General features: G+C 35.2%; 1 long non-coding RNA gene across 6 annotated transcripts in view; it reads right to left on the reverse strand.

The window, feature by feature from the left end:
* Positions 1-19,151, reverse strand: part of LOC108251109 — a 113,029-nt gene extending 93,878 nt beyond the window's left edge. For 2 of the 6 annotated variants that reach the window (XR_003038537.2, XR_001809328.3), the window contains exons 1-2: positions 18,972-19,149; positions 17,531-17,605 (exon numbers count right to left, since the gene is read on the reverse strand). This is a non-coding gene — a long non-coding RNA (uncharacterized LOC108251109). Of the gene's footprint in view, positions 1-17,530; positions 17,606-18,971 lie in introns of all 6 variants that reach the window. The other 4 variants (XR_003038540.2, XR_003038536.2, XR_003038538.2 and 1 more) reach the window with 3 other exon arrangements.
* Positions 19,152-23,455: the final 4,304 nt, after the last annotated feature.

Genomic DNA, 23,455 nt, shown 5'->3' on the forward strand with positions numbered 1-23,455 from the left:
TCTCTTGGAAATGCCCTCCTCCCAGGGTTTTCACCCTCCCTTCCCTGTACAGATTTTTGCTTACCATGGCCAGATATTGATATTATACAAACTGAGACAGTAACCGCTGTTTGGCATTAGCAAATTTCTCACCAAGAGACCACCACAATTTCCGACAGACGTGCACAGTGTGAGAACATAGGGAAAGTGTCCTTATGCTGCCCGGCTGAAGCATACTCGTGCCCGGTCAGCACTATATTCCCCAAGGTGTACTTCCTTTTGGCCAGCACAGCCATGAAGAACCACCTGTGTCTGTGTGCTGTCTCCTACATGCACAATAACTGTGCCATCTCCTTCCACAAGTTATTCACCATTTGACTATTTTTATAAGTTTCTAAGTTTTGCTGGAACAGTTGTAAAGATGTCTGTATCTTCTAACAGCCCTGGCCAGCTGCTCCTCAGCAGAGCAGTCGAAGTGTAGTGATTTCATAGCAGTTCCACTGCTGTATCACATAAACACACCCACAACAAAGTTCTGACCAGTCCCACAATAGCTGATGCATACCCCTGCAAGATAAAATTCTGCCTGGACCTTGTGCAGAGAACAGGCTCTCGAAGCTCCAAGGAGAACAAGATGTAATTTTCATCACGCAGCTACATCAGCAAGAGTAGATTTCTTCACTTGTCATGGAGTATAAATCCAATTTTAACTTTCCCCTGATTCCCGAACCAGAATGTGTTTACCTACTGCAAAACAGTTTTACATTTCTAGATAGCATATAATCACAAGTGAGTAAACAGACGGCTAAATACCATATTGTTCTACATGCAACTTACTAAAGATTTTTCTTAAATAGAATACTCAGTCTACAGGTGTTAACACATTGTCAGATATACAGACTTAGTTAAATTTTTTTTCTTCATTGCAAAGCAATGCTAACATAGCATTAGCATCCCTGCAGTTCACTAAAAATATCTCACTACTGCAATCATAAATTAATGAGAGATTGTATACCTGATGCTGAGGTGAAAGAAAAATACAGTGTAACGGACAACATGTAATAAATGCAAACATGTTTGATTGCCCACCATGTGCATAGTTAGTTTTAAGTTCTGTGTTGAAAAATAACCCCCCAAAATATTGTAACTTGCTTTAGACACAAAATAAAGTGGAACTTTTAGAATCGTAAAGTTTGTGGAAATAGCATTTTACAATGTGATGTTTTCTTTAATAAGATTTTTTTTCCTCCTTTCCCTCCTCTAGTTACACTATCCTTTTATGTGCATAGTCCACTATAAAATATGGAGATTTCACTTGGTTCAACACCCATTACTCCCCTTGTTCTGTCTGTTCTGGTAGCATTGTCCTGATACACTATACTGTAACTGCCGAGCTGCTATCCTGAGCTCAGCATTTGAGACAGTTACAGTTTTAGAGCAGGCTTTTCCCTGTCCCACATGCCATACTTCTCTAGTAATGCTAAGTCCAGCTAAAACAATATGAACCTGTGACACAGAGAAACTCTACTCTAATGTTAGAAAAGTGATGGGAAAAAAAAGCAAAAATCTCTTATAATAATAAATTTAGGCAAGCAAGCACGCATGTACATGACCTCTGCTTGACGTAGAAAATGTGCTGCCTCCACATTTTATTGCTAAAGGGCAATGACAATTTAAGTAGTGAAAAAAGACTTTTAGACTTTTTGACAAATCCCTATAGCTTAAGATAAGAAACCTCCTCAAACTAAGGAGACAGCATGAATAGATTTTTGATCTATCTACTTTCTGCATCAGTAACAGTTTAATAATTTAGGCAGCATTCAATTTAATAATAGAAATTGAAATATTAATAATACCAAAGATCTCTAAATGTGAAAGGTATATAATTTTTTTAGAAATATGACATTTAAAAAACCATATCAATGAAAGGAGGCAATAAAAAACAAACTTGCATAAAGTGTTACTTCAGATTTTTGAAGTTTTATGTAGTCGTTATGAGCAGTCAGTGCCTTATCTGCTCTTTACAGAATCAGAGTGATCTCTATGATCCCAATGCTACAACCATTTTTTTTTTCCTCAACAATCTACAATCAGTACCTAATTATGACAAAGTGAAAACATAAATTTATAGGTTTTTAAATTATTTTTAAAGAAGAATTAAAATATTGCATTTACATAGGTATTTGGATCTTTAACTTAGCATCTTGGGCAGCAATTACAGCCTTAAATGTTGGGGTTACGATCCATCAAGTTCTGCACACCTGAAGTGAGCGTTTTTTTGCTATTTTTCTTTGCAAATCTTCTCAAGCTTAGTCATGTCTGATGGGGGCTATCAGTGGACAGACATTTTCAGGTCTCTTCATAAATGTTAGATAGGGTTCAAGTCAAGACTTTGGCTGAGCCACTCTACGACATGCAAAAAAATCTAAGCCAGTACTGTGTTGACTTGGCTGTGTGTTTTGGGTTGGTTGCCATGTTGGAAGGTGAACCTTCAGCCCAATCTGAGGTCCTGAGCAAGGTGGAACAGGTTTTCATTGAGGATTTTTCTGAATTTGCCCTATTCAGCTTTCCTTTAACATTGACCAATCTCCCAATTCCTGCTGCTGAAAAATACCCCCAAGGCATGATGCTGGCACCACTGAGCTTCCCTGTAGAGACTGGGCAGGAGATAACCGGTGCCTGGTTTCCTCCAAGCATATTGTTTAAAAATGAGGTCAAATTGTTCAATTTTTGTGTCATCAGTTTAGAGAATCTTTTTCCTTACAGTCTGAGACTCCTTCGGGTGTAAACTCCATCTAGCCACCCTGCCATAAAGCCCAGATCTGGCTTGCAGTTATGGTTAAACTTAGTCCGATCTCCACTCAAGTTGTTTGAAGTTCAGTGAGAGTGACCATTGGGTTCCCTCTCACTAAGGCCTCTCTCCCTCAATTTCTCAGTGCAGTCGGGCAACCAGCTCTTGGAAGAGATCTGGTTGTGCCAAATTCCTCCATTTTAAAATTATTGATGCCATTCTGCCTTTTGGTAACCCTCAATGCAACACAAACAGTATTTTGTATCATTTCACAGATCTGCACTTTACAACAATCCTGTCTCTTTAACTGGCTTTAAGGTAACAGGTCACTGGCAGCAGGTTAGAAATTTATGAACTGGTAACTGGCGGCTCTGTCTCTACTTATGGAAGAGTTATCTGTTCTAAAAAAGAAAGCAACTTGTTTATTTTACTTGTTGTACTAAACCTGTACCAAACGATGACCCTTATACTGAGGCACATACCAAACACATAGAACAAACATGTGCACACACACAACAAGGCTTAAATACTTTATAACATAGTTTAAAGTATAATTCTATTTCAAGTACAGTAAAAAATGCTACATGTGTTAGGGCTAGGCTAACTTGTTAGTGACTGACAAGTGACATACTATGTTCACAAAATATCTGTCCCATAAAGTATCTGTCTTGCAAGTTGCTTCTTTGAATTCACTGTTTTGACCAAAGATACATCTACATTTGAAGGTGATGTTGACTGAACTGCAAACCCTGTCATTACCTGTGAGCTGCTTTTGCTATTAATCTCCAGTGTGTCAGTGTAAAAGCAATTTATTTTGTATTATACTTAAACTTCCATATCCAGTTTTGAAAATGGGAATAGCATCGCTGTGTTTAGCCCCATGAAAAGTTCTATGAAAAGTTATGAATGAAAAGGTAATTATTTTACTGAAGATTCAAACTTCCATCAGATATATAATACTGTTAATACATTATTCTTGGTCATTTGTGAATATTTCAACTTTGCAATGTCTATATTTTAATAAACATTTCAAATATGATGTAATGTTTTCTGTCATTTTACTGACACACAATCCTCCCCAAGCCTGATAAATTGCAGTTCTGTGTAAGACTTGTGCCACCCCAGAATTTTTTTTTCCCCCCAAAGTGGCCACACTTTCTTGTAAGTTTTAGGTAGTATTGGGCAATAGTTCTACAGGCTTTCTGAAGGTCCTTTTAACAATTTCCTTCGTATACTGGCTGTTTCATTTTTCTCTAAACACAACTTCAAGGCAGTTTTTTGTAAAAACTGATCTCTAAATCATCTATTCGTAAAATATATATATATATATATATATATATATATATATATATATATATATATATAAACCAGAAGGTTCAAGTTCTTAATTCCATGTTTTGTTTTTCATTTTAAAAGGTAAAAAAATATTATAGATTAATATTTTCACAGTGTAAAAGTTTGAATATGAATAATATGATATGATACTCCAACTAAATGCCAGGAATAAGTAACACAGATTATTTGGGTAAGACTTCTTTTCATATGTTTTTATGTTTTATTTTTGTAACAAATTATGTAGAGCACTATTGGCTCTCCATACTTACTGCAGTGCTACTAATTATTAGTGTCAATATTCTGCATCAGTAGTTTTATCTGTTTCACTAAAATTCATTACTGGCAATAAATAAATAAATCTTTGCACATGCATGATTTATATGTCATAGAAGGCAGAATGGGTTTAGAGACATACTGTTTTGAATGGCCCCTTACAAAAACAGAAGATGGTGGTGCATCTCTCAAAGCCACCCAGGAAATCCTTCTTAGTAAAAGCTCCTCCGTGGCCTTTTGTAATCCTGCTCTGTATTATCAGTATGTTGCAGCTAAGTGTTGCAATTAGGGCACCCTTTTTCATGCAAATCAATTTGACAGCACAACAATCAGTTAGTTATGCTAGCTCCTTTTCCAATCTCTACACTCTACTTCTCCACTCCCCTGCCCTCTCCCTCCTCTCCACCTAATTTTCCCTGGCATTTGCAGAGGTTGCTACATTTGCATTATTTATCATATAAGGTTAGGATATGCATCACTCAAGGCAAGGGTGTGTGGTTATTAGTGCCATATAAAAAATGCTGAATGCAAAATGCAGTCATTTACCTCAATTATGCTATAATGCAATCATGAAACGGCAGAGGAGGGACTTGTCTATGGCTCATGTTTAATATTCAAAGCCTAGTTAACAAGTTTAAGTTTCATAGTTTTCCTTGTTTATACACTGCATTACTGTCTTCAATTCACAAATATTGTGTTGGCAGTAATACATTTTTTAAATTAAAGTCTTGTAATTCCTTAAAGGAGTGCTTATTGCCCGCCAGAGTTTTAAACTAAGATCATCCTATCTTGAGAAATGAGATGTAGCAATTTTGGTCAAACCTTGACAGTTATCTTGTCCAATCTCATGTAATATTGAGACAATGCACATGATGTGTTATCACTCATGGACAACTTGTAAATTCAAACACTTAAGATTGATTAGCTGTGGCCCCCATGTTGAATTGAGTTAACTCTAAAGGTTAATGAATTTTAGATGTAAATTCAATGGTTTTCAGAGTGGTTGAAGTGGTTCATGACATATTTTGCTAACAGACAGATAGGGTTCACAGCAATAGTTAAAGGCAAAGTTTCCATCAAAAATATTGTGAAATGTGTAGTGCTTAGAGTATGCATTAGGAATGATGCTCAGTTATTACCACACCAAGATCTATCTTAATATCTGTAAAACTGACAGAGTAAATACCATTTTTGTGTTTTCTAAAGTCAGCTGGCTGTAGCAGCCATCTTGAATTGTGTTGATTCCAAAAGTTAATCACTTATAAATGTACACCCAAAGATTACCTTCTGAAATGTTCATTAAGATTTGTCCAATAGTTCATAGGATTTCATTTTCTAACATAAGGACACTACTGATTCTAGTAGTTGATGACAGTTTTTAAACTGAACACAGGCACACACAGAACAGAACACATTAGACACAAGCCAAAACATTATCATCTGCCTCCACGTTTCAGCTGTGGGCAACAAGTATTTTTACCAGCTGTTACACCGGTATGTGTTTGGGGCTACTCAAGCAGCAGGTCTCGTAAATGCGTTGTGTTGCAAATCTATTGTCAGAATATTATAAACGATAACAAAACTGTATTATTATTTATTTTTTTTATAAAAGTTGTCTCATATGAAAACTCCATAGACTTGTGCTAGCATGATCAATAAATAAGGATTTGTTAAAATGAGTAATTAGTTAGCAAGACAAAGGACATCATTTCTAAATAGTGTTGCTTTTTAACTCAGTGGATTTGAAGACAAAGTTACAAGCAATTCTTTCAGTTGGACTGTTTTTTTAATGCACTGATGACTATAGGTAAATGTGGTTGGAGTTTTAAATACACAAAATATAATAATGAATATCAAGTGTGTGTGTATATGTGTGTTATCTATGATCAAATGGCCTTTTAGTTACATTACCATGCCAGGCTGCCTTGAAAAAAAATAAATTCATCTCTTCAAAGGTTTTAGTTACATGCAGTGAAATGATGGGGAGTCAGCCTGGTAAAATCAGAAGGAAATAACTGCATGTAATCTTTTTTCTGAGGGTCAAATAAATTAAATCTGACAGAAAAAAAAATACTAAAAGAATTTAAAATAGATGAAAAAAAAGATGTGGGCAAGAGATGAGAGAGTTTGTATGTGTGTGTGGAAAGACGGGAGAGAGAAGAGGGAAACGAAGAAGAAGCTGCAGGATGGTCTGTATGCGTTTAAACTGAAGTCTCAATCTCACGTAGTTTTGTTCGTTAAAAGGAAATCAGAGAGCTTAGCTGAGGCATTGCCTTGAAAGTCATGAATAAACATTGGATTCTCTTTCTGTGCATACATCATACATCACAAGATGGCACTACCTAATGGAGGATTCCTCGCCCTTAGACACATGAAAAGCCAGTGAAATTACCCACCAAACCATTCAGCCGCATGGTTCTAAAATGGACCGCTGAGGGAGAGAAAAGGAGGGCCTAATAGGGAGAAAGGAGGAGTACAAAAAAAAGGAATCTCCTAGTAAAGTGGATTTCTGTGATAACCACAACCACACTGTCAAAACTATTTTCATGGCTGGAACAAATATGCTACAATAATCATTTATATTCACAGGGTTGCTCCTTCTGCATGTGTCCAAGGGCTGTTTGTTAATTGTTTTTATTCCATGTAACATAGGGCTGGACCAGAATGTTTGATTATTTGGGTACAAGTATGTTAAGGGAATAGTAACAGCATGTATTACTACCATTTTAAGATGATCTGAGTTTTATATTGAATTAAAGGCCTAACATTCCTTGAAGGAATGCATATTGCCTGTCGCCTTTCATGCTGGAGTTGTAATGTAAAGTCATAATAGAAACACTTGGAGAGTGGTAACCTCTGCTTATTAAAAAAATGGTCAAATCCGGATTGTGATCACCACCAACCTTTAATAATTGTTTTTTGTGAAAACCCCAACATTTCCCAAAATTTTCATCAAAATCGGTAGTTTTTAAGTAATTTTGCAAACAGACAAACACACCAACCAACCAACACTACCAAAAACATAATCTCCTTGGCGAAGGTAATTATGCTGAAAAATATAGTATAGTACAGCATACTTGTCAAACCATGAAAAGGTCATGTGAAATGTATGTACAGAGAGTGACTCTCAGCTACGACCACATCAAACTTTAGCTCACTGTATGTAAATCTCACTAAATAATAGCCATTTTTTTAAGTCGGCTAAGGTTGATTAGTTGTAGTGGTCGTATTTAATCAGGTTAACTTCAAAAGTCAATCAATTGTAGATGTTCATCCAGTGATTAATTTCTGAGAGTTTCATTAAAATCCATCCAGTGGTTCATGAGATATTAGGCTAACACAACAGACAAACATGTGTACTTAGAAATATGGGTAAAAACATTATTGTTTATTTTTCACTTTTCAGCAGCAGGCAATAAACAGTACAGCATTACTCCTTTCTACTTGCAAATACACTATTCCATGTCTGTTCTGTTTAGAAAGTTTTAAAAAGTAGAAAAAAGTGTTTGGTTGTTAATTGAGTTGTATGCACATGTAGAGTTTTGTCAACCAGATTGAGGTTGTTTACAGTGTGAGAAGAAAACAAGGAAAGACATGACTTCCAACTTTCTGTTTGAGTGATCATTTTGCTTTCTCACATTTCAGTTTTTGAGACAGCTACTTAGCCATAAATTAGTCTTGCACTTTCCTTTCTGCCAGTGTTGATTCTAATTGCAAATTAAGAAGGAGATGCCATTTTAAACCAGATTTTAAAAAGTGAGTCATTAGTCCTGGAAGTATAGGAAAAATGTTTAATTTCTCAGTGTATTTCAGGAACAAAATATACTGCCCAGTAAAAATAGTGTCTAGCTAGTGTGAGCCAGAAAGTTGTATTTCGTATTCCTACATGCACAATGAAAAGTGCACAAAAAGAAAGTAAGTGGATGATGAGAGGAAGAAAAAAGCAGTAAATTCATGATCAGATAGGTCTGTAAATTAAAAAGTCTTCGTATGAAACAAAGTCCTCTTACAGAAAAATGACTCAACGGTGATTCCAGTGCAGATGACAGTTGTGTTATTTTCTCAAATATATTTTAAAGCAGAGTAAAATTCTAAATTTCATGTTTCCAATTGTGAACAGCAAAACAATATAATCTAATGATATAAACTTTATATAACAATAGAATCCTCGTAAAAAATAGTCTGTCAAAAGTCCAGTTAGAAAACACTTTTGGCAACATGCCCATTAATAATTTGTGGTAGGGTTTTGGAGAATGTACTATTATTCTGAATTCATGCATGTCCTCCATTTCCTACCTGCAAGTGTGGGTGCATCAACTGCAGAGAGCCTGAGGCAACTATGTGCAGGACATTTCCACAGAGGATCATTTGGAAAATATCCATCAGAGGGAAAAACTAATTAGACTAAGTCTGCGTATGTGTGTGCATGTGTGTGTTGGGGCAGAGGGATGTACAGCTAGCCAAGCGTGAGGGTGGTGTTGTGCAGCCGAGTGCAATAATTTCTTTGATCATTTTTAATGGCCATTCTTTCATGTACGGCTGCCGCTCATACACAGTTCCCTGCAGGTGTCATCTCATTCCTTCAGTTGCGAGATTAGTATGCGGCAGGCAATAAAAAGCCAGACCATTACACCGCACAGCACACATGCATAATCTCAACACAGTGGGATCATTACCTTTTCAAAGGATGATATCAGCTCACAGTCTACAGAGAGACACAAAGAAAGTGATGCAGGCTGAGCAGAGGAAGAAAAAGAACCAAAAGGAGACAGAAGTAAAAAGAGACAGCAAACCACAGCTGCAGTGTGGGATGGTAGGTTAGACAAAGCTCCATCAATCAGCATTGGAAATAAAGGAAGATGGGTATGCAGGCAAACAATTATGGTTCAGTTTCTTCTGAAGGTTTAATATAGATGCAGGTACACGTAGTATACTGAAATTAAGTCAATCAGGACCTTGACCTTGATCATTCTAAAGCATAAAGGTAAACCATTTAGCCATTTTGTTATAATTCACAAAAACAAACAAACAAAAAAAAATAGAATAGTAACAGTTTTATTTTTTACCTGACTGAAATATGTAATTTTTCACGGAAAACAAATTTTAAACAAATTACATTTGCCATGACAAATCAAAACTAGGACCATTTTGGAAAGCATTTTAAAACAGTTGAACAAAAAAAGAAAAATGCATTCAAGTCATGCAAAAACTAGGCACTGTGCCATCACTAAGGCTACAGGAAAAATATTCAGATTATCTCGATTGGTTTGTTCACGCTGTGGTTCAGACACAAAACGTGCCTTTTTACCAGTTCCCTTAGTTGCCACAAATAGTTCATGTCATAAATTATGACACTATGATAATTTGTTTATGTCAATATTTTTAGTCAACATAATTTTTACAGGAGTAGTTTTTTTTATTTGTTTCAAATGAAATAACAGTTTTTCTTCATGTCACTTGAATGTGGCGCAGACATCAGTCGAGGTCTGATCTCATTGTTGTAGGAAGGTTTTACTACACTCTTCTTTCAAGAGCTGCTTCACTTCATTGAAATTTGCAGGCAGTAGCTTAGACATAGCTCTCTTAAGATCTTGCAACAGTATTTCAGCTGGTATGAACCCCGGACTTTGACAGATACACAGAAACAGCTTCTTTCTTTTATTTTTCAGACATTCTTTAGTTGGTTTGCTTCAGTATCATTGTCCTATTCATGAGCTTCTTTCAGGACAGCTTTAGTGATTAAACAGATGGCCTAACATCTGACTCTGTCAGAAAGAAATTTAGACTTGACTCCATGACTGCAGGATGCACTGGTCAGGTTCTGGCAAAACAAGCCCAAATCACTATTATGCTTGACAGTTGGTATGAAGTTTGTGTTTCTCCATGTGAATTATAGCCAAGCATCTACACTTTGACCTTCTCTGTTTAAAGAATATTGTGCAAATCTTGTAATTTGTTCATACTGTGTGTTATAAATTTATAACTTAAACCATGTTTGTTTAAAGCAAAGAGAAAATACATGTTTCCAAGTTATTCATTTGGGCTCCCTTTTTTTGTAAACTAGAGAACTGAAAGAATCATATGGTTCCTATGATTTCTGCATTGTGGAGTACCCAAACAAAAAATGTGTGACAACCCGAACAATCAGTCATATCAAAACAGAGAGGTGTGAGTAAACATTAGCTTATCACTTTAGCAAACTAGTTCATATGAAAACATGTCAGCATAAGTGAGATTAAAAGATGTATGTGAAATGTACAAGATATTCCACTATAAAGAAAGCAGTTATTTTTTAGCTTTGCCCTAAACTACACCTGTTTTGGTTGAAGCATTGCCAGAACACAATCAAACTAAAAGTTGTCCAGCAAAACATCAAGTTAAAAAAAAAGTAATTCGTAAGAAAAAAACACATAGGAGAGACTGTGGCATCCTCAACCTCCCTTCTCATCATCACTGAATCAAATATCACACAACACAGTAGTTTACCAGTATATTTTATATACTACCCATAAAATGTAGGGGATTTTAAGTTTATACATTCAACACTTTTTTTTTTTTTTTTTTTTTTTTTACAAAAGAACATACTATTTCTTGGCTTTCACATGTGAGGTGCTTTATTTAAAAAAAAATCAGTTGTCTAGAGGCCAAACACTTCTTTCTTTTACCCTCTCTCAGTCTTGCCTTTACTTCAGTCAGGTTCAACAGAGTAATTAGATGAGTCCAGGGACATAATATGATTCTTTAGCTTTACATTCAGCAAAAGCTTCTGTGCCCTCTCATACTAAGCCCATTAATCATAAGAAATCTGATCATACAAATTATTTCAGTAAATAAGGAAGTTTAGATCAAGGCTTTGCCCTCCATCCAATCCTTATGTTTAATCACTACACAAATGGATTTAGCAGGTAATTGGCATAAAAAGGGAGCTTTGTGAGGGGTAGTTGAGGATTTTTGTTGAGCATGGTTTGTAAAGTCTGTAAGGAATGGTACACAGTTCATTTAAAAGCTGAATGTGCTTAACAGATATTAAGGTATTATTGTTAATAAAGTGATATATCCATCCATCTATTTTCTTTACTCACTTTTTTATTTTCCACAGGGGAGCTGGTGCCCACCTCCAGCTGTTTTTGTGAAAGAGGACAGGCTGCAAGTCCATCACATGACCACACAGAGCCGAATGAGACAAACCACCATTCATGCTCTCACTCACACCTAGGGACAATTTAGAGTTACCAGTTAACCTAACGCATGTTTTTAGTCAGTAAGAGGAAACTGGAGTCCTCTGAGAAAACCCACGGGAGAACATGCAAACTCCACACAGAAAGGCCCCAGGCCAAGAAAATATTTAAGGTATATAGTGAATTGTATTTTAAAACACACAGTCACCAAAAAAAAAATCACGACTCATGTATTAATAAGTTAAGTACGCATGGACAGAAACATTTGTGCTCAACCACCATTTATTTAAAATTAAAGTAATTCTGTTTAAATTTTTGTTTCAATATTTAGCCTTGCTCCTCTCAATTTCAAATAGTAATACCTCATATCCTTATACATGTCATGCTATTATTTTACATGATCTACTTCAATAAGACTAAATCAAAATATACAGTAATAAGCTATTGAACAGGATAATAAAAGTCTTTGTATCATTTTCTTTCAGTAATGATTTATTTTGTGATATTATATGTCTATGCTGAAACAAAAATTGAAAATTAGCCTTAAAATATTTAAGGTGGTTCTTAAGAAATCATAACATAGGTACAGTATTTTCAGGTTAGGGTTCTTGGAAAAAAAAGAATAAAAAAAAAAATCTAAACCATTGATTTTAAAAAATGTATTCTGAGAAATATGAAAGTTTGTGTACCTACTATAACCACCTAAAGTGATGTCTGTTTTTTGTTGTTGGAATAAATTAAATGTATTAAACATGATCAAAAGAATGTAAACAATGAATAAAATAAAACTGGTGTGAGCCTCAGCACTTATGTGGATCATGTTATCAGCCCTTCCGGGAAGTTTTCAGGCTCACTACATCCTCTGTTCTAATCTGGTTAATGTCAAAAGGTTGAAATTTCTAGAAAAATCAATAAATAAATACATTTAAACAGGACATTTCAATTCTGCTTGTTATGAAACTTTTTGCTCCAGGCATGATTTTTTGTGTGTGTGTTGCATCTTTAATCTAGGAAATAGTGAATAAAAACTTACTTAAAAAGGTATAAATGCCCTAGAATTGCATGCACTAATAGGAGAACATGACAAGTTAAACAGTAATACAGTGTACTAAGGTATAATTAGGGGAAGGTTTAAGGGTATCACAGACCGGGCATAAGCAAAAACTTCACCATTCCCCATCATTTTTATGTTTAGAATGACTAACAGCTGTCAGACCCAAGATAATCAACATGTCAATCAATGGCTTGTCTGAGGCCAGCTTTTAGAGGATCCCAAAGGTGGCTGCTCAAAGCACGCTCAGTTTAACTCAACGGCTGCAGGAGTATGTAAACAGAGAAGAATATAGACTCCAGTATTGACTGGCTAATCAATGCTATTGATCACTGGACCCACAGTATCTCTACTTATCTGTCATCCCACTTCCAAGCTTCAAGCGCTGGATCACAACAACTTACTACTAAGTCGCCATCAAATGCAACCAGCACACTAGAGGGAGACAAAGCCGGAGACCCAACTAAGATCATACAATCATTGTAAAAAGTAAGTATTTTTCAGTATGCATCAGGACCTAATAATGTAAACATTTAGTTCTTACTGGGCCTCAAAACAACGCATGGCATATGCCTTTAAATTAACATAAACTAAACAAAAATGTCAAATCAGTAAATGGAAAAATAAGCCCAACTAACTGCTTCTGTAGAAATAAGCTTAGTAGCAGCCAGTTGCTCCTTTCTGCTCTTAAATGATCAATCATCTACAAGTATGACCACCTGTACAGAAATTAGTAGTTTTCTGGCCCAGAGCAATCAAGTGTGTATTACCACAGTACCAAGTGAGAAAAGACACCAGCAATGATCAACAAAAAACAGCTCAGACTACTTATCAGGTATTGTGGTAGTTGGAATAATTTAGATCCGATCTGCAGCCACAGGACCTTGCAGTCATTGAAAAGACCCTGACCTCCACAAACATGTCATTTATCTGAGAGGTGAAGCTAGTCTAAAATTAGGTAATGCAACAAAACAATGTCCAAACACATCAACAAATTTACTACATAATGGCTTAAAATAAACAAGGTTCTACAAATATAAAGTAGTTCAGTATTAAGTATAATGACAGCAGGAACATGTTAGCTGTTTTCTTTCATAAACCTATAAATGCACCTGTGACCAAACAGGTCTTACAGACAGACAAAAAAAAACTTACTGAAAAACAAATACTGTCAAAGGGAATAGTCCAATATCAGTCACAAGCCAGCCAACTAGATCCAGTACAGGGGGTTTCTATACCTACACACAGTTCCATCAATTCTATATTCATGATGGATTTTTATTCTTGCTCTTTTTTTAAAGCATTCATTTCTGATGAGATGAAAAAGTAATATTCCAGCAATAAACCTTGATTTACATCCCCTTCACTGTTCTCCCCATTCGTTTTTTATTTGATCATTTAGCCAGGATCATATAACTGTATATCAGACACAAATGAAATCAGGTCTCCTGCACATTAAGGGCATGTCTTTCTACAGCTAACATCCCCTCCGACCCAACAACCCAGCGCCACAGCAAGCCAGGGGCAGAGTCCCATTCATTTTCAGGCCCATTTCCTTCTATGATTAGGCGATCAATCAATCCCTGCATTCAGTCTCATCAAGCAGACGGGATTATCTGCCCATCTTTCCCTGCGCCTGTTTCAACTCACTCCCTCCCACACACACAGCAGCACATTAACATCAGATCAAGTATCACACAACACAAGCAGTATGCCGCATCCTCTGACCACAAACAGACAGCTTCTCATCTTAGCTGTCCGTTGGCCCTCTGCTTCAAATATTTCTACTCTCAGACACACACACAAAAACACAGACATAATCTAAGTGCTAATTATTTATTTTTTGCATGGACGCAAGCATTTCTCACATTCTGCCTCAAGATCAAAGATGTCTAAGGAAAGCAGCGGATCAAACTAATTTTAGAATCATGTTAATTTACACTATTTCTTATGATGAGAGAGTGCTGTTCATGATACAACTGTAAGAAATTGACATTGCCTAATTTGATGATTACATAAGGTCAATAAATCCAGGAAGCCCTTTGGTTTTGCATAAATGAACACAAGTTTGTGTAAGAAAATTTATGTATCCTTAGGGTCTAGCAAAGATGCTGAATAATTTTCTTTCCTTGTTAATAATTTGTGTGTTATACAGTATTTTATGCATGATTTACATTGAATGAAACTTGAGTATGCAGTCTACCTCTTTGTCCTTCATTAATTCATTGTCGTTTTCTCCTGGCACATTTCTAACATCTATAGATCAACAGATTACTGTGGAACTGGAAGTCATTATGTAGACTGTGTAATTAACACACTGTAAGCATTAATGATATGGTGGATTTTGGACAGAAAAATGACCTCACAGCTAAGCTTGTGTCTTTATAAACGGCCCCTGTAAAAAGCACAAACAAGTTTATATAACAAAGTAGTGTTGTAGATTTTTAGTATGAGCAAATACAGCAAGTGGATATGTAGATTACCATTTAGGACAGAAAGGAATGACATTTGGATTCAGATAAACAAAGCTACTCCTTTCTCAGACAAAAAAGAAAGCTATCAAACTGTCAAGTAATCCACACAAATATAAAAGAAAAATGTTAATAAAATTTTCTGGCACAATCATTAATGAGAGTTAACTATTAAATTTCAGATTTTTCATAGTGTGCTTTAAAATAATAAAAAAAATTACTAAAGTACATTACATAACATGAATAAAGTATGTTATGTAAGAACTCCTAGTGTTGACAGTATGTTTTTTGTATTCACCACAAAAGGACATAACTCCTGTGGACAGATATGATATATTCCTAAATTTAAAGTCAATATACACAAATTATATAAGTTTTTATAAGTAATTATTTAAGTTTTTACCGTCTGGAGTGACAGGTTTTGGTATTTATTTTTGTTTAGTTTTTTGACCAAAATTGATCAAAAACAGAAACAAAAAAGTGTAGAAATCTTTCATTTTGACAAGTGTCCTAAAAAAGCTCATTAATGCCAAGTTATAGTGACTATCTGAGGTCACTGTAAAAGCAGTAGTTACCTGACAAAGGCCAGTTTTCTGCTCGAAGTTTTGATATTCTCTAGTACGATTATAATAACACATGAAACTGTGGAAGACCGAGGAGAAAAAAGGAAAATAAATCATAAACGTAAAGAAATTAAAGTCTAGCATCACTTCTGCAAGTATTCAATGTTTCTACAGTTTGTATTTTCCAAAGGAGCACCTGATAAAATGAACATTCTTCTTAGAGTTTAAAATATTTATTGAATTTTACTCATTGGCAAAAAGCTTTTTGATGTAGCAGTGCTAATTCATAAAACAACATTGATGAACCTTTCATGCTTTTAGGACACACAAGCTTTTAGCAACCATGTGCGAGGTTAATAAAGTTTTACTTTTGAAACGTTCACGCTATTGTGTGACTTGATCCCAGATTTAAAGATAGTGTAGCAAAAAGGAAAAACAAAATTGCATTATAAAAAAAGAACATATCTGAAATAAAGAGTGTTACTCTGACTTCGAACAGACCTGTTGGTACACACAGCATTCAGGTCAAAATTAATAGGTTAACAACCTTTTTTTTGCTGCTTCTACTTTCATTGTTTTCCCTTTATCTATAATTTTCTTAGTTTAAAAGTTTACTCTACAGCCTGTATTGTTTCCTGATTTAATTATTTAAAATAACATTATGATAATAATATTATTCAACTGCAGTATAAATGTTAGACTACATGTATACAGTCATAAACAATATGGCCTGTCTTTGTGTATTTGATAAAATAGTATGAAAACAATTTGGATCTCGTTTTATTCTTACATTACCTATTATGTACTGTAATCTTGTACTTTTATGATTACTGTGCACTATAATATTAAGGTGGCTTTGTTGGAACAAAGTCCAATTTCTTCTTTATATTTGTGAACTCACAATCATAGTTACAGTGGTGGAGAGTGTCTATGTGAGACTACTTGTGAGAAACTGTGTGTGTTTGGTCCTTTAGTGTATTTCACATGTCCTCTGGTCACCAGTTGATGTCAGAGTATTACTGCAGGTCTATTAATACAAATAAAAGCTTCCTCTAATACCCCACATATTTGGACAAGATCAAGGCATGACCATCACACAAATAAATCATTAAAACATCCTATTCATGTCAAGGGCAGTAGTTCTCTGAAACACACATAGCAATGTGGTGCTTAGGAATCTCTGTGGAGCTCTTGACTGTCTGGAGAAGCTGAATCTGCTACAATAAATGGCTTTAATAACACACTTGAAAGCTCCTTAGCACTTGCTCAAAATATGTCACTCTTTTTAATTATGTGCTGAGAACTACAGAAAGCATTGTCCTCCAAGTTAGCATAGGATCTTTTTTTTTTTTTTGCTGTTAATAGTTGATCAAATAAATAAGTTTTTCCAAAAGCACCATAAGCTCAACCACTAAACCAACAAACTGATTTACACTGAGGTGATTTATCCCTTCTTATGAACAGCTCTAGTTGTGCAGGTGTTAAGCTGTCTAAATTAAATTGGCAGGTTGATCTGGTCTAACAGCTGGTGTAGGCAAAATCATGGCCAGGAGTAAATCTTTACACTACAAAGCATTTTGCACTAATCCTAAACATGGAGAGAAATGTACTTACATTAAACCATAACTTTAAAATGATCTACATAAACTCACATTTTTGTACATCTTGGTCAGTTATCTAATTGGACATGATCACAGATGAAAGAAGTTAAAATTTACATGATTCTAAAATAAAACCAAATAATCTGCAGCGGATCATACTAAATGTTGTCAACAAAAAAAACAAAAACATTTTACATTCTTCACTGAAGATGACTGATGATAACTCAGGATGGATTAAATATATATAAAAAAATTCTAAATCATATCTTCTTGCAGAATAATTATTACCTGGTGAATGATCTTGATAAAGCTCCAATCTTTTTAGTGTACATGGACACTCTGCTGCCTTGTCTCAATCAGGATCTGGTGATAAATTTAGAATTGGATCAAACATTGAGACAGGAGACCATAGATGACAAATTATACCAACAAAATATCAATTCCTGACCTTGAAAGTTTAAAAATATTAAAAAAAGCTTATAACTTATACAAAAGACTGTTAAGAAATACATATGTTGCTAAACAACTGCAAAACTGGTGTGGCATAAAGATATAGTTGTGCACACACAGACATTTAGACAACACAGTCATAACTATAGGAAAATACTGGCATGCTTTCTGTTTAAAAACATCAAATTTAATACTGCATAAAATATAATCAGTAAACAGGTAAAGAATTCTGCTTTTCAGACAGATGATAAAAACAACCTAAATCTGGGATGTGTAAAATTCGAAATATTTGCAACATGGCAATATTTGTCACTTGATAATTTTAACTGATTTACAAATTTAAAATTATGCACTCACTGCAGTAGCTGTAAAAAGCAAAATCCTGTTCAATGAACGCATTCAAGATGTGTGAAAACATAGTTTTAGCTTAATCGGCAGTTAAAGGTTTTTGTTTTTACAAACGCTTAGGCGCAATTATTGAAAACAGAGCCCTCTTGTTTTTCAAAACACTTCATACAATTAGAACAATCACACATTCAATTAGCAGAACACCCCAGATCCTTTGCAAAATTGAACCCTTTTGTAAAATTGTACACCAATTTATAAAACCTGTATTTTGTTGCCATATCAAACATACACTGTTTAAATCGTCTGATATCAAACACATGCTCAACACCATACCCAATTATATTCAACACAATTACAGTAACTGTAGGGGGAGATTAGGACTAAAAGCAAAATCTCTAGTCTGGACATCATCTCTTTGCCTCAATCCAGCCATAAGATTTCAACATCATAGGCTACATCCTCATATGTCAGGCAACATGTGAAGAGCAAATACAATACAGTGCTTGTACCTAATTGGTGTGTTTTCAATTAAGCACAAACATTTTTGGCACACCTGGTGGATGTGTTTAACCAGTTAGTTCTTATTAAGTGACATCATGATATCCTTCTGTGCTTAAAGCAGATAAATGTGTTTAGACATTTACACATGTGCTTATTGTTGTGCAAAACTAATCTGGTGTTTTGCTACTTGGCAGTTAACTGTGAAGAAGTTAATTTGATTGTGTGACCAATAAGAATAAAGAAAAGAAAAAAAAAACCCGACAGAGCGCTATGATAATCACGGAGTTTACGTTTGGCAGACATCCAACATTGTTATTCATCAAATAAACGTCAATTAATATGTGTGAATTGTTTTGTAGCTGCTTTGAACTTGCTAAAAACTGGCTAAGAAAAAACCATTTTTTTAACAAATAAAAAAAAAAATACAAACCTTCTTCTTGTGAAGTTTTATGGCGGTTGGCAGAAAAGGAAAATAAACCTCTTGCTTTTCAACGCTGCTTTGTTTTTGGCTTTACTTACAGAAACAACCAAGACGCACCTGCTTTGTAAACAAAACTGTCTTAGCCAGACCTCCCTTACCCAGCATGCACCTGTTGGTCACATGACTAAAGGTGCTGATAGGGGGCGCTAAGTAATCAATTAGGCTTTATGTTGCTTGTAATTTATTAAATGAAAACCTAATTAATTAAGAAAAACACAAACAAATAATTTTAAAATTATACTGAAATGTGATAATGTATAATCTAACCTTAATTTAGTGAGGGGAGATACCTGATTTTTTTCTGCCTGCAGCTAATCTCCTTATGTGGGTTCACAAAATATATTTATATAGACTTAGAAAAACGGTAAAAAAAAAAAAAAATAATAATAATAACCTTGATTTTTTTGAAGAACACAAGTAGCACCATTCAGAGAAATTCTAACATCAGTATAAATATTTTATTAACACAGTGAACAGATTAAGAAGTGTAACATCCTAATTAACAGAGTCTTAATTAGGTGGCTGGTTGGGTGGCCTCAGGATTCTGCCTTTGCTATTTGTAGATGACTTGGTCCTCTTGGCGTCATCGTGTAATAATCTGTAGCTCTCAATGGAGCAGTTTGCAGCCGAGTGTGAAGCAGCTGGGATGAGAATCAGCACCTCCAAATCTGAGGTCATGGTCCTCAGTCGTGAAAGGGTGGATTGCTCTCTTTGGGGTGGGAATGAGGTGCTGCCTAAAGTGGAGGAGTTTAAGTATCTTGGAGTCTTGTTCATGAGTGAGGGAAGAATGGAGAATGGGGTTGATTGGAGTATGAGTGCAGCTTTCACATTATTGTGTACTCTGTGCTGGTCCATTGAAAAGAGGGAGCTGAGGTTCAAGGCAAAACTCTCATTTACCGGTCAGTCTACATTCCTACCCTCACCTATGGACATTAACTTTGGGTAGTGACCAAAAGAATGAGATCGCAGACACAGTGAGTTTTCTTCACAGGGTAGCTGGGTTCTCCCTTAGAGATAGGATGTGAAGTTCAGTGTTCCGGGAGGGACTTGGAGTAGAGCCGCTGGTCCTCCACATCAAGAGGAACCAGTTAAGGTGGTTCAGGCATCTGGTAAAGATGCCCCCTGAACACCACCTTAGGGAGATGTTCTGGGCATGTTCTGGGAAGAGACCCAGGGAAGACCTAGGACACCCTGGAGCACAGGTGTCAAACTCCATTCCTCGGGGCCTGCTCTCCTGCATGTTTTAGATGTGTTCTTGCTTTAAAACACCTGCTTTAAACGGATGACTTGTTGCCATGCTCCTGGAGAACTTGATAATTTGGTGAGGATGTAATTAAACCATTTGAATCAGGTGTGTTGGAGCAGAAAAACCTAAAACTCCCAGGACTGCGGCCCTCAAGGCCTGGAGTTTGACACCCCTACAATCTCTTAGCTGGCCTGGGAATGCCTTAGAATCCTCCCAGAAGAGCTGGAAGACGTGGCTATGGAAAAAGATGTCTTGGTCTCCCTGTTGAAGCTGCTGCCCCCACGACCAAACTGTAGAACAAGTGATAGATAATGGATGGATGTAATTTAATATGTCCTTTTTCTTTCTTTTTTTTTTTTTTTTTTTTTTTGGACCAGGAGGGATTAGGTTATCAGTAAATCCTTGCAATAATATTAGTAAGAAAAACTTCATGTTTGAAATGGAAATTGCAATGTGATTTTAATCATAGATGTCCTGTATTTGTTGATGTTAATTAGTAATGATTGCTCAAATGAAATCATCAGTTTAGTCAGAAGACTTTACAGAAAGGAATGTGCTCCTTGGGGCCGGTGTGAATGATCTGGCCAGTAAAAGTGACTATCCCAGGCTTATAATGCAACTATGACTTGGTAACATCTTTGTTACAAACTAAGATTATTAAAAAGATGTCCCTTGGCAACTCATTATACTGTCAACCCAGGCCATTTTCTCCTTAAGCCTTTAATTAAATTTGAATGATTACAAAAGTATAGAACAGTCAACAGCTACATGACTTCCAGCTAGAACTGCATTTTGCCAGCGGGCAGATGACTTATTATAGTTTTTAAAATATTTTTTATTCATGCTCACAGTTTCTTGGCACGCTTGTTGGTCTTTGTTATGTTGACATTTATTACTGCCTGTGTTTATGTGTTGCTCCAGTCTTGTGTGTCTTTGGGATGTATTAATAAGTCAGTCCCTAAGAATACTTTTTGGTGATATTTAAGAGTGTAGAAACTGTTTTCAAAGCAAGGTTTGGCAACAGAGAATAAACATGGATCACTCCAGGCATACATTATAAAACTTTGCATCCATTCACATTTTCATTGTAAGCAATTATAATGATTTCTTAAAGATGCAAAACTTCACTGTAAGACTAATTAGAATCCTAATCACATAACAGCCTATGAGGAAAAAAAAACAGTATTGGAAACCACATTGAAATACACCCACATATCTGAAGTCATATAACCCAAAATAAACTATCATATAAAATTTTAGATGTGTAAGTCTTGTAAGTAAAAATGTGAACGTTTAGATTAGTAGATCTTGGTTTAAAATGCAATACAACCTTGGCTGCCTTTTTATTTATCTTCTTCCTTATGAAATTTTTCAACATTTATTGACCATAGAATATAAAAGTTACCTACAACTCTCCCCTGCTTTTGCAAATTGTGGAAGATCATAAAATTCACAGGTACAAATGACTCTGCTTTTTGCCCACTTGCAACTTGCTATTATTGAGTCAATAGTTTGAAAATGCAGCATTAAACAATTGGTTAGGCATCCTGAATACAAGTAAGGTCCAAGTAATTATGTGTTATGTGTTTTAGAGGGCTAGATAATAAAGAAGAAAGGTAAAAACAGCACAAAAGATCAATGAGTGAACTTACTTGGGCAGTAAACCTAGTTTTCGTGATAATTTGACATTTTTTATAAAGGATGTGTGAATGTTTAAGCTTTCACCAGCTTGTCAAGAATCTGAAAAGGTAAATATCAAAGGTTAGTGTCACAATGATTTTTATTATTTATTTTTGTGCTTAGTTCACTCAAACACCAACTTACATCTACAATATCTGCTTCTGTTGGTGCCCTTTGAATACATGTACCTTTTCCACCATTTATTGAAATATATTGGTTTAAAGTTCCACTCAAATACCTCTCTTTAGTGCAACTAATTGAACAGCAAAACAAAAGAAAAGATAAATACATAAATGTATGGATATCAGAATTACTTTTTTTAACAAAGTTCAGGTTTGTCATTTAGTTATACATTAGAAAATAGTTAGTAGTAATTAGTACATATCAAACTTATTGTACACTATATTATAAATACACAAATTTGTGAAGAACTTAAAAAAACTACAGCAAAAATAGATACATTAATAAATAAATGAAGCAAAATGGCAAAATAATGTTAACAGCACTGATCAAATTCTTAACTTTAGACTTTGTTGCAATGGATCATTTTAATATATCACACACATGCACACACCTACAATGTAAGGAGTCAATTGTCGAGAGCTCAACCTTTTAATAGAATATTATCATTATTTTTATTTTTTAACAATCATGTTCAAACATTTTGTATTCATTATACTAAGTGTCAGTGGATCTGTCAAGAGCAGATTTTTTTCTTGCCAGCCCTAAAGCACCAACATTTGCTTTAAGCTGTGGTGGTCGATCCTTTGGCTGAACATATATTTATAACAAATACAAGACACTTGCTGTTCACATAAAAAAATGACTGAGGTAAACAGCTGAAGAGGGCAACATGAGCAGCAGCTGTGGTGGATGTGGTTTCAGCTGTGACTTGTGTCAGTGTGGAATCAGCTGTCATTCTGTTGGATTTGATGCCTGGAATTGAGACTCAGGTTTTTAAATGTATAAAATAAAAAAGAAACAATAATTTCAAATGCATTGCTCTCTGAATCTTCAAATAACTAAACTTTTTTTTGGCTTTGAGCAGTTCGTTATGCAAAACAATTGAAATTAGGGCAAAATAAAAAAAAATCTGGCTGTAGAACACAAAGACAGTACAATATTAGACACTACGAAAGCAATTTATTTTTAATCAAATTGTAAAATAACTTTCATACTATAAAAACACATTAACATATGCTTAACATCTGAATTTTAAAAGTCTAATTTTACTGTTCAGTCAGAACTGTGGGATCTGTTTCAGCTTTTACTGGAGTCACTGTAATATTCAGCTTTGGCTGGTGACAAATAAAATCAGGTTACATTAAATGAAACAAATTTAGCTATTAAGTAAAGATGTGATGAGCATCATGTCTTTCTGTGTTGTTTGTTTGGCCAAAGTGGGGTCTTTAAGTTTTCCACTAACTTTTCCAGTCTAGTCTTGGCATTATCTCTTCACTGAGCTGTAAGAAATCATTAACATCCCAGGATAAAGCCTTATTTGCAA

This window comes from Kryptolebias marmoratus, linkage group LG15, assembly GCF_001649575.2.
Source record: "Kryptolebias marmoratus isolate JLee-2015 linkage group LG15, ASM164957v2, whole genome shotgun sequence".
In the NCBI taxonomy this organism is placed as follows: domain Eukaryota; kingdom Metazoa; phylum Chordata; class Actinopteri; order Cyprinodontiformes; family Rivulidae; genus Kryptolebias; species Kryptolebias marmoratus.